General features: G+C 35.2%; 1 protein-coding gene and 1 pseudogene across 1 annotated transcript in view; one reads left to right on the top strand and one right to left on the bottom strand.

Moving 5' to 3' along the window:
* LRBA (LPS responsive beige-like anchor protein) overlaps positions 1 to 12235 on the top strand; it is a 620537-nt gene that overhangs the window by 515550 nt on the left and 92752 nt on the right.
* Positions 3785 to 3905, bottom strand: LOC116659387 (annotated as a pseudogene).

The raw sequence follows: 12235 nt of genomic DNA, 5'->3' as shown, positions 1-12235 counted from the left end.
ATTCATATGCATTCATTGCCCTGAGATGCTTCAGTCATTTAAGAGTTATACGATGCCTACATGGCAAATGTCTATAAATTATGTAAGTGCTCGTGACCTTGAAAAGTTGTTTTTTTTAAGATATCTATAGAAAATTGACCCCAGGGGGGAGGGTATAGCTCAGTGGTAGAGTGCATGCTTAGCATGCACAAGGTCCTGGGTTCAATTCCCAGTACCTCCACTAAATAAACAAGTAAATAAATAAACCTAATTACCTCCCTCCAAAACAAACAAAAAATGAAAAAAAAGAAAGAAAGAAAATTGACCCCAAAATAGTTATTATTTTAAGTAATTTTTCCTTTGGTGACATAAGTAAATGAATTTTTAAAGAGCAGTGTCCTTTTTTAGCACCACTTTGAACAATACTGTCTGATTTCTGCATGCAGTACTCCTTGCTAATGTTCATATAATCATCCTTAAGAAATGCTAACTTGAAATGAGTTACTAAGTATTCTTTTTCTGGATGTATCTAAAACCAGAAACAGATATCAGTAGATCTGGTCAAAGCTGAAGTAGAGTTTGCGTAGATGTTGCAAATACAAATCATCTTGTCATATTTTAATACTTGTTTACCATCATTTTTTGGCTGCCCACAAAATTTCTGCTCTTCATTTCTGTGTTTGTTGTTATCATGAGTGGGTTGGCTCCTATGAGTATTAGAAATGTTTTAAAAAGTATGTCAGCAGTTTAGGCCACATTTTCCATTTTTATTACTTTCTATTGTATTATTTTTAAAGACCCAATTGAATTTCTTTACTACTGTTGACTTTTGAAGGTCTATGATAATTTTAAATTTAGCTATCTTAAAAACTATTGGCTTAATTTGCATTGGAAAATAGCACAAGAACCCTATGAATATTGACAACTTAACTTTTCAGAGCCGCAATCCTTTTGGCCTCAGAGAGGGGCTTTCTCGTGTCATTCCAGTCTTCTGTGTATCTCCTCTCTTTCTTGAGCAGTTTTCTAGCAAATCTTTGCTGGCAAAAAAGCAAGACTTCAAGGTTACTCTCTTGCCTTAGCATGCTTAAACTTTGTTAAAATTAGTTGCCTTCAGTTCTTTTACCTGTAAATTATATGTTTGTATATTGTATTTTCATTTTTTATTTTTCTCATTGAAAATTATTTTTGGATCTTCCATGGAGACAAAGTATGAAACCACCTGAATTGTTTTGGGGACTGCAAAATAAATCATAGTTGCACAAGTGGTGCCATCAAGTCCTTAACTAATTTTAAAACATCAAGCAGAGTGTGTACATTGATGTCTATCAAAGGTATAGAGAAACTGCCACCTTTTTAGACACATTGTTTGCAATTATTGATAGGCAATCAAAAAGTTAAGTACAGAGTTACGATATGACCCAGCAATTCATCTCTTAGATATACAGTATCCACAGGGGATTGGTTCCAGGACCCCCTGGACAGCATAGTCCTCTAATGCTTGAGTCCCTTACAGCTGGCCCTCTGTATAAGTCAGGTTCTGCATCTGCAGATTCAACTTGGGTCCATAGTTCATTGAATCTGTAGATCAGAACCTGCAGATACAGAGGGCAAGCTATATACCCAAGAGAATTGTGAACATAGTTCCACACAAAAATATATACATTATTGTTCATAGTAGCATTATTCATGATAGCCTAAGAATGGAAACAACCCAAATGTCTGTCAGCTGATACATGCTACACCATGGATGTACATGAAAACATTATGCAAGTGAAAGAATCCAGACACAAAAGACCACATATTATATGGTTCCATTTATACATGAAATATCCAGAATAGGAAAACCCAAAGAAAGACAAGGTGAATTAGTGGTTACCAGCAGGTGGAGGTGGGGAAATGGGGAGCGGGTGCTAATGTGTATGGAGTTTCTTTTTGTTGTGATGTAATGAAATGAAAATTAGTGATGATGGTTGCATAGCTTTGTGAATATACTAAAACCACTGAATTGTACACTGTAAAAGGGTGAATTCTATGGCGTATGAATTATATTTCAGTTTTTAAAAAGAAGCACACCAGTTGCCATTTTAATTCATAAGTTGTGCAAAGGGATTTAAATTATCTTAGGAAAAGTTTTAGGAGTTTTAGAGTTAGGCATAAATCATATTGGTACCTTTACAAGAGTCTGTTAGATTAAGACCACTTAAGTTTATCTTTTCAAGCTATTTTCCTAAAGAATAGTGTTAAAAAAGCAAAGTGCGCTTAATTAAGAAAAGTGAAAAGGTGTCTTTTTTTGTATTACTAATGTGTGCATTTTATGTAAAATATGAATTTTCTTTTTAGTTGGAAGTTCTCAAAATTTTAGTGTTTAAGAGTTTATTAGGAATACAGCTACCAGCATCCCATGCATGCTTGTTAAAATTGATCCCGGACGTCTAGTGAATTAGACCCGAGAGTAATTTTCTAACAAACTTCCTAAGTGATCCTGAGTTAGATGGTTTTCAAATCTGCTAGACTGTGTGGACTATTTTAGTTTTGCATTTATTTTGAAAGGAAAGTAATGATTAAGGGGAAAGAAGAACTCTTAACTTTGCTGAGGGCTAGCTCACAGGTACTTTGGAAATACTATTATAAATAGAGTCGAGTGATGCTCACAATTATAACGCTGGCTTGACCCTGTGCCACTGAGCATTGAGGTTGTGATCCTGAATTACTTATTTGTTGTTGTTTTTTCCTCTATCCATGGATTTCATGGTTTATTTTTTATTTACCTTCATGAATGCTATTTGGCAACATAATAACTAGTGGTATATGAGTAGTATTAGAAAACAAAGCCAAGAAGCCCAGCATATCTTCCTAGAGTTAATTATAGTGCAGCTGAAGATGTTTTTCACAAAGAATGTGGCACTGCTCATTTGTCGTCAGAGCATATGCTATGAGTTATGTTTCCAGTAATGATGGTCATTTTGGACGCTTTTTGCTTGTTTTATTTGCTTTTTGTTTGAACCGTTTCCAACCTAATTTCTTTTTCAACTAATAACATGGTTATGTGACTTTTTACTAAGATCGGAGGCCTGTCTTTGACTATGAAATGTTTGATACTCAAATTTTTAGCTTCTGGTGATATAATTTTTTTTCTGAGGTTAATTTTTGCTTTTTTTTGCCATTGTTACTTGACTACAGTGGCTTGCAAACCTTTTTGACCTAAAAAATAAACTTTACATCACAATCCAACAAACACACACATATATAATATATGTATATAACTGAAACCAAAATTTTGCCAAAAATATCTACCCTGAGATTTCTTGTTTTTAAGACTTTTTTTTTCAGCAGTTTTAGGTTTACAACAAATTTGAGAGGAAGTTACAGAAATTTCCCATATACGCCCTCTCCACACATAATGCATAGTGATTATTTTAATTTACCAGTGTGGTAGTTTTTTTTTTTTTTTTTTAACTAAGGGTGAATGTACTTTGACACATCGTAATCACCAGAGTCCACAGCGCATCTTAGTTTGGACAAAAATATAATGACATAGATATCCATCGTTATAACATCATGCAGAGTATTTTCACTGCTCTAAAAAAAGTCACTACTCCAGAATGGCACATGGAATCTCTTTCCTTTTTCCCTTGAAACAAGGTTCAAAGGCTTCTTGTCTGTAAGACCACTCATGGCCCACCCATGCATGGACCAGACAGGCTCTAGGTGGCAAATTCCCCCACTAAATACTGCAGCTTTTCTTCCAATATTGAGTCCTGTCCCTCTTGTCTTGCCCAGCAGCCACGTGGAGGTGCAGGGGGACATGTGTAGGGTGTGTTCATAGGAGGACCCCAAGTTTTGTGCCCCTTGGCACAGTGAATGAACCCAGATTCCTGTTGGGTGGGTTGTAAACAGAGGAGCCATTTATTCAGGCCCCTTGCTGGTGATATTTCTTATTATGGAATTCTTGTATATAGGCATTTACAGTGAATTTGGGTCTAATACTTACTTTTATGTAGTGGTTTGTTATTAGTGTATTTTACTAACGGGTAAATTAATGGCAATATATTAAAATATTAGTATTATAGTCATTAATAGTATGTAATTAGTAGTATGTAATTAATAAGATAGCTAAGAAATTATTTTAGTCAATTTTATATTCTGAATCTAGCATATTATTTTATTCTCCAAATGATCATTAAGACATACAGTAGTTAGATTTGTAACATTGTTGTCATTCTGTTTGAAGACATTTGTGCTTTCCTCACGTGGCAATGTTTTTACTACGTTAGATATGTAGTGTATATGGCAAGTTTTTCCTATGCTCCGTGTATGTTAAACTTGCCTTTAGATTGCAGCTGTAAGTTCTGTTCACCAGCACTCCTGTGGCTCTTTCTTCTCTGGTCTCTAAGGCAGCCTAATAGCTTTGCTCAGAGTCAGTCTCCCCATCTCTGACGGTCGCACACAAGTTGCCTGGTCTGCTCTTGATATTTCCCGGCATTCCACATCTTGAAGTTATTTTTAGTATCTGGACTTACTTTTTAGAAAGTTGATCTGGGGAGTATACATCCATTTACATTCTTTAGACAATTAAGATTTCTGAAGTTATATCACTTTAGGAAGTAATAAAAATCATTAAAAACCTGTGTTTTATTTTTATCTGGAAATATGATGATTTGCTCAGGCACAGAATAGAGGCCATGAAGGACTATGACCAGTGTATGAAAAGCAGCAGTTATTATCATGTCCCTTTTAGGGATTACTGTCCAGTCAAGCAGAGAGGAGTAAATGAGAAAAAAAAAAAATTCATGATCTTCCCTGCCTTGATGAGAAGATCGGTGTTCTCTGGAGTTCAAAAACCAAAGTGGGCAGGTGGCCTATTACCAGTCTTATATACATAAGAAGTGGGGAATCGTGCTAATAATAATGTTTTGTTACTTGTTAACGAGTGACATAATTTTGACTGCTATTCAGAATGATGGCAAGATACGGGAAATTTAAGAAGATATGGACTTAAGATTTTTGAATTCAGGTGATTGTCAAGTGGCCAAATACAAGTTCTACCTGGTGTCCTCATTGGGACCAGCAGGAATAAGGCACTTATAAATTGGTATGAACAAAAATTTAAAATAGATATGATAGACTCCCAGCTCCTGTTAATAGGGGCATTGGTTTACAATCATGATTAATTACTTATGTTATTTACAGTGTATTATTTTATGAAACCTGATCTGTGAGCTCCTAAATGGGCATGTGTCATGTGGGAAATTGGAGGTCTTATAGAGACTTGATGTACTGTTTGTTTAAGGGATGTGACTTTCTCCTCCCGCACTTCTAGAATTAAAACAATCCTCTGTTTCTAAAGATTTAAAATCAAGTCCCAGTTTGCATCATAGTATAGGGGTTCTTTAATTTACTTGGTAGACCTGTTTACTGCACACTATATAGTTTATGAGTGTTACCCTAAATGCTTAATTATGGACCCAGGATTCCATGTGTAGAGCACTGCATGAACTAATATAGTTGCTCTATTGTTTGCATTTTGGTGGACTATATTAAAATACTTAACACTAAAGTGTTTAAAGCACTTTTACTGAAACTAGCAATGTTTCTGCCTTGAAGTCTAATGACATTTAAAAGCAACTTTAACAAATATAAAGGTACAGTTCCTAAACAGATTTTATTCTTGTTAAAACATTTATAATAGTAATATTTTAGGTATGAGATTTATGAATCATAACCAAAGAATACATGATTATATAACTTAAATTCATACAGTATTTGACATTTTACAAATAGCTTTCACTTACTAGTTGCTGGAGCCTCATAATGTCCTTGGGAAGCTCATAGTAAAGATATTCCAGATTTCAGATTTTCTGGAAATTCAGAAAGGCTGATAGGCATGGTCACACAACTGAGAAGGAAGAAATAAAATTGTTCTTGTTTGCAGATGACACGATCTTATTTACAGATACTCTGAAGACTCCACACAAAGAAATGAATTCAATGAAGTTGCAGAAAACAAAATTACCGTACAAATTTCAATTGCTTTTCTGTACACTGACAATGAGCTATTTGAAAAGGAAATTAGGAGAACAATCTTACTTACAATAGCACTAAAAAGAATAAAATACTTAGGAATAAACTTAATTAAGGAGATGAAAAATTTATAAACAGAAAACTACAAAACACTGATAAAAAAAAATTAGACACAAACAAATGACATGTTTGTGGAGTGGAAGACTTAATGTTAAAATATCCGTACTACTCAAAGTGATTGACAGTTTCCTTGCAGTCTCTGTCAAAAATCCCAGCGTCATTTTTTTACAGAAGTACAAAAGAACAATCCTAAATTCATATGAACAACAAAAGACCCTGAATAACCAAAGTAATCTTGAGAAAAAAGACTAAAAATGGAAGCATCATGCTTCATGATTTTAAAATATATTATAAAACTACAGTAATTAAAACAGTGTGATACTGGCATAAAGACAGACATATATAGACCAGTTGAACCAGGTAGAGAGCCCAGAAATAAATCCATGCGTGTATGGTCAGCTGATCTTCAGCAAAGTTACCAATATTATCCACTAGGGAAAGGGTAGCCTCTTAAATAAATATTGTTGGGAAAACAATATCCACATGCAAGAGAATGAAATTGGACCCTTAGCTTAGACCATATACAAAAATCAATTCGAAATGGATTATAGACTTAAATGTAAGACTGAAGCCATGAAACTCCTAGAAGATAACATAGAGGAAAAGCTTCATGACATTAATCTTGGCAGTGATTTCATGGACATGACACCAAAAGTACAGGCAACAAAAATAAAAATAGATGAAGGAGACTACCTCATACTAAAAAGCTTCCACACAGCAAAGGAAACAGTCAACAAAATGAATAGGTAGCCTATGGGATGACAGAAGTTTTTTTCAAACTATACGTCAGATAAGCGGTTAATTTCCAAACTATATAAGGAACTCCTACACCTCAATAGCAAAAAAAAAAAAAAAAAGAAAAAAACAAACAAACAAAGAAAGACTAACAACCTCATTTTAAAATGGGCTAAAATTTTAAATGTTTTTTAAAAGTAAACTAACTACTTCAATTTTTAAAAATAAATATTTAAAAATGGACTAAAGAATAGAATAGATATTTCTCCAATGAATGCTTCCCGCTAACAAATGGCCAGCAGGTGTATGAAAAGATGCTCAAAATCACTATTCATCAAGGAAATGCAGATCAAACTACAATGAGATACCATCTCACACAGGTTGGGATGGCTGTTATATATAGTTTAAAAAAAAGACACCAAGTATTGGTGAGGATGTGGAGAAACTGGAACCCTTCTACACTGCTGGCAGGAATGTAAAATGGCTGCAAAGGTAACAAAGCAGAAAGGGGTGTTGTTGTCTGACATGATGAGGATGGAACAGTGGCTGACATTCTCCAATGTCAGGAGCTATTTCAGGAGATGAGTCCTACTTCACTTCTGATACTGAGCATATTAGAAACTTTCTAACCTCTAGAAATTTGTACTTGTTTAGCTCATCTAGAATACTCTTTCCCCAAATACTTATTGGGCTGCTTTTTATGCTTAAGTCTCAAGTCATATGCCACCTTTCCAGAGGAACCTTCCCTGCTCATTCTATTCAAAATTCTCAATTACTCTGTATCTAATCACTTTGTTTGTAGCACTAATCACTATCTAACGTCTTGTTGAATAATGTATGTGTTAATGTCAGTTTTCCCACAAGAATGAGAACAGGGACCTTGTCAGTGTTACTGCTGTATTCTCAGTTAAGCACAATCCCTAACACACATGGTAAGTCCTAAATGAATATATAATAGTAGGATAAATGAATGAACTTAGGATCCAGGGGTTTTGTGGGTAAGGAGGGGAAGTGGTAGCGAGAAGAGAACTGTCCGTAGTTGAACACCTACTATGTGCCAGGCATTGTTTTAGGCATTCCTTTATATAGTATCTCATTTTATTTTCCCGTTGTAGATCTGCTTTGAGGAAATTGAGGCTTAGTAATAAAAATAAGTAACTTACCCACTGTTACTGTTGGCCTGGTCAGCGCCTTTTGAATCTTAAGGAGATCCTAACTCAGAGATGATGCTGGACTGGGTTTTTATTCCCCTGCGGAGGAGGCTGTTCTCTTTCAGACTGGAAGTCTTCTGAGACAGTCTCAGATGTCAGTGAAGCAGGGAGAAGAAAAATACTACCAGGGACTAGATGGAATGCATGTTTCCAGAATCATTAGGGCCATCTGCTAGGCTTTGGGGTTTTACTGGTTTGGGTTTTAAACCTAATCAGCTTCTTTAATTGGAGAAAGATCAAACTTCAACTAATTTATTTAAAAATTGTTTTTATGAGTCTAAAACAGGAATTAGCAAACTATGGCCCATGGGCCAAATCCAGCTTGCTGCTTGTTTTAGTAAATAAGCTTTTTTTTTTTTTGGAAAATTTGCCACCATGTTTATTTGTTTATATTGTCTACGGCTGCCTTTGGGTTACAGTAGCAAGGCTGAGTAATTGTGATAGTGATTGTATGGCAAAGCCTAAGATATTTACTATCTGGTCTTTTGTAGAAAATGTTTGCCAACCCCCAATCTAAGCAGTTAGCAGCAAAATGTAAACAAAAATAAAACCAGTTTTTACAAAAAGTGAACAATCAAAACTCCACAAAAATCACTAGATTACAGTGGTTAAAGTTCAAACTGACTTTGAACATCTAGCCAAAGATTGGACAACCCTTAATTTTCTTTCCTGCTGTAAATCCTTGCTTTTTTAGTTGTGTAACTGTTCATCCAGATTAGATCATTGTTCTCTCAGGAAATGAACAAAATGATTCTCTCATTTTAATGTCTCTTTTACACTGTGCCATCAAACAGAGAAAATTCACCACTTGTTTCACTATCTTATATGTTCTGTATTTCAAAATCCATCTTAAAACTATCTTACCTTTCCAAAGTAGACGTTCCTGAGTAATTTAGAACCATCATGTAAGAACAGCATTTCTAGTTTCCTACACAAATATATTTAATCAGAATAAAGACATAATTTATAAATATGCATGGGATCTGGAATATTTTAATTTTATGATCAACTAAAAGTAAATCAGAAACCATTTATTTACTTCTTTGGTGAAAATGACATAATGATAATGATGTTATCTTTTGTCGGCAGGCTCTTTGATAGCCCAGGGTCACACTGTAATATTAACAGGATCCTAGATCTGAGAGAACCTGGAGTATGTTATTTTGCTCTGCTACCCAGGAAGTGCAATAAACCCTTCTTCATTTCCCTTAGGGATGATTATCTGGCTTCTGTGTGAACACTTTAGTTGACAGGTGGAAATGTGTGTGAGAGCGTTAACTAAGGGAAAGAAGAAAAGAAGAGGAAGTTGTGGCCATTTCCTCATGAGACTCAGGCAAAGAACTGGGTGTGAATGAGTGAATAATTTGTTTCTACCCCTTCCCCACCTCCCTGCTGCTGAACCCAAGTGTCTCACACAAAAGCCCTCAGTAGGTACCTGTTTAATTTTAATTAAATTTCAGTGGAGGAAAGAACATATACAGAGATACTGAAGAGAGTTAAGTTATTTTGGTTAACAGTGACCCAGTTTGACTAATGTAAAGAAGAAAGTAGGTGGTACTTAAGACCAAAAAGGGAGTTTGAGGTCAGATATTCAGAGGGACTTGAATGCCATGATGAGGAATTGGGTTTATTCTGTGCTCAAAGAAGAGCATTTTAGGATTTTGTGGAGCAGAGTGGGTATGACTGAAGTTCCAATTTAGGAAGTTTACTCTAGTAGCTTCATATAGGATTGAATGGAGTAGGGACAGTTGACACTTGTAAATAATATGAGCCTGATGTAGAATAGTGGCCGTAGGAGTGAGTAACACAGAAGACAAAGAAATATTTAGGTAGAATTTGTAGGATTTTGTATCTCAATAGAAGTTAAATAGTATTCTAACGTTTTGACTTTAGGTGACTGGATGATGGTGGTGAATTTAAAAGAAATGGGAAGTCATGAAGAGGAGAAGGTTTTGGAAATATATTGTCATGTTCATCCTTGGATAGGTTGAGTTTCAGATGTTGGTACAATACCCAGGTGGAGGAAGCTAGATGATTTAAGTTTTGGGTGTATAGCAGAAGTTACAAACCAGTAGCCCATGGACAGTGTAAAGCTACAGAAATGTTTTTTGTTTGGCAGGGTAGTTTTTTTTTAATCTAAAATGATTTTTTAAATTTGTATTCTTTTTTATTGAAGTAGAGTCATTTTACAGTATTGTGTCAATTTCTGGCGTACAGCACAATGCTTCAGTCATACGTATACATACATATATTCGTTTTGATATTCTTTTTCATTATAGGTTAGTACAAGATACTGAAATAGTTCCCTGTGCTATCCAGTAGAAACTGATTGTTTATAAAATGATTTTTTTATCTCACTCCTTAGCTAATAGGTTGACTATTATTTTCTCTCCTAGTATTTAGAAGATACTATTATTGCATTAACTTTTCACTTTTGTTGTTACTGTTGAGAAATCTCTGTTGTAAAATCTATCAGCTGTTCCTTTTTAGAATGCTTTAAAATTTTTTCCAAGTGTCTCAGGTTTTGCAGTTTTATAATAATGTGTTCAAACAGATTTATTTTTATTTATTCTGCTTGGTACTTATTTTGCATCTTGAATCTAAGGATTTGTGTTTTAAAAACATTCCAGAAAGTTCTCAGGATTATCACTTTGATATTGTCTCCTCCCCATTCTCTGTTTATTCTTGGTAGAATTCCTTTTAGATATAAGATTCTTTCTCATTCTCCTCCATGCCTACGAAGCATCTCTTGTATTTTCCACTGTATTATTTCTCTGTGCTCCATTCTTGTAATTTCTTCACATTTTTTAAATCACTAACTGACTCTTCAGCTATTTCAAATCTATTTAATCAGTCCAGTATAAACTTAGTGGCTGTTTTTTCATTTCTAGAATTTCTGTTTGGTTCTTTTTCAATCTGACTTTAAAAAAAAACTGTGTCTCCTTTCCTTATATTCTCATTCTTTGATATGTCTCTGATAACTTAAAACGTTTATTTGAGAAGCCTTGTTCAATATTGCTGTCATCTGTAGTTCTGTTTGTGCTGTTGGATGCCTCTTACTCATGATGGTCTGTTCCCTCATACATGTAATTTTGGATTGTGAGTTCATCTTTAGGAGAACCTTTACCTGTTAGAATCCTTGAATGATAGTAAACCTCTCCAGAGTATTTAGCTTTCCTCTCTTCCAAGTATCCCAGCCTGGGACCAGTTTATATGTCAAGATGTTTACTAGTAATATTATTCACTTACTCCTTGAGGCCTGTGGGTTGTAATGTTCTCTCATTGTGAGTCTGCAGGTTCCTCAGAATGGCTTGTTGGTTTCCTTGACCCTGTATGTGAATAGCATCTTCATCAGCATCCAGTCTAGTATGACTGACACGTTGTGCTGTGTACCAGAACGTGATACAACATCGTAAACTGACTGTGCTTCAATAAAAAAGAAAAAAAGAAGAGTCCAGTCTAATTGTACCTTCTGATTCCTATGAGGATACTGACCAGTGCACTGGGTGTATTTAGTCATGGTACAGGCTAAGTTGTTCTCTGTCATGTTTAAGCCACTGTATCTTGCAGTGTTACTATTTGCCTTTCGCATACCCAGAACTTTTAAAGTATTGCTGGTGTTATTATTTAGGGTCTCCTCATTTTTGTCTCATACACAGAGAAGAGGAGCCTAAAGTTGGAGAGGGAATCTGCTGGTTGTAGCGTATGACTGCCCTCTCTAGACCCAAGATGGGTCTAGTTTGCTTCACTTCCCAGCCAGCAGGAAGGGAGAAAGGAAACATGCCCGTTCTTTTTGAGATGGACAACCTGGCAGTGGAACATGTTACTTCTGTTCATATCTCAGTACCCATAACTTGGTCACATGGCCTCATCAAGTTGGAAGGAAGAGTGGTAAATGTGTCTCTGGCTAAGATTTTTATTATTAAAGAAAGTAGGAGTGGCTATTGAATGACAAATAGTCTTCGCCACAGTAGTTCACCTTCATAGAGGCAGAAAATTTTCAGACTTAAAGGGGAGGATATTTGCACCTTTAATAGAAAATTTCAATAGAGTATAATGGAATTATAGATTTAAAGGAGTTGAGGTGTGATGGGTTGAAGAGATTGCAGAGTGAGTGAGTGAATATGGCTTCTTTTGAGAAGTAGAATATCCAATGAAAGAAGAAATGA

This window comes from Camelus ferus, chromosome 2 (assembly GCF_009834535.1).
Source record: "Camelus ferus isolate YT-003-E chromosome 2, BCGSAC_Cfer_1.0, whole genome shotgun sequence".
Lineage (NCBI taxonomy): Eukaryota > Metazoa > Chordata > Mammalia > Artiodactyla > Camelidae > Camelus > Camelus ferus.
Note: the sequence above shows the minus strand (reverse complement) of the source record. Positions and strands in the feature narration are given on the sequence as shown.